The sequence below is a fragment of the Montipora foliosa genome, chromosome 3, assembly GCF_036669935.1.
Source record: "Montipora foliosa isolate CH-2021 chromosome 3, ASM3666993v2, whole genome shotgun sequence".
Taxonomy (NCBI): domain Eukaryota; kingdom Metazoa; phylum Cnidaria; class Anthozoa; order Scleractinia; family Acroporidae; genus Montipora; species Montipora foliosa.
This window is the reverse complement of record NC_090871.1, coordinates 44,837,060-44,837,762: the sequence shown is the minus strand read 5'-3', so window position 1 is coordinate 44,837,762 and position 703 is coordinate 44,837,060.

Below are 703 nucleotides of genomic sequence, written 5' to 3'. Positions count from 1 at the left end.
TAGTATAAATGGGCGTCGAAGTAAATATGAAATATCAAAGGCTAGAAAGGTGATACTAACTGCTTTATTTACCGGTCTATAATGTACTTACTTCCTATGTGAGGAAAATATTTTATTTTCTGGGGCTTGTCCACCCCACGCTTACCCCCGAGTTGCGAAACCTGTTAGATTACTTGTCAGCTACACTATTAATGAAAAGTTGCAAAAGAATTTGAGAAGTTTGTTCGTTTATTAAAACCACCACGGATTAATCTGGATAATCAATATATTTTAACCACTTTTACCTTGGTTTGAGACGGACGAGGCAAGGGAAGATCCAGTAATTTGTCATTCGTCCAAAGTGTAAGCATCTCTGGCTTTGTTTGGCAGAGTAGGACATTGGGCTGAGGCACAATAGAAGATGATAATTGCTATTGGAACGCGCGTCAGATATGCTTTGAATATTTGGGGTTTTCAGTTTCTCATTGATGCGACAATAACTACTTTAGCATCGCTCTTGACCTTTTTACTTACCCTTATTCTTGGATTTCACGTGACGTCACATGACGTCACAACCATGTTGGTGTCCCCAAACAATGAAATGGCGGCCATGTTGGTGTCCCGATCCAATCCTCCGGGAATTATTATGCTAATGTCGTCTTTTGTTTTCGTTGAAAAACATGGCTGTTGATCAGGTGAGTAAAACCCAAGAATTCAATAAATG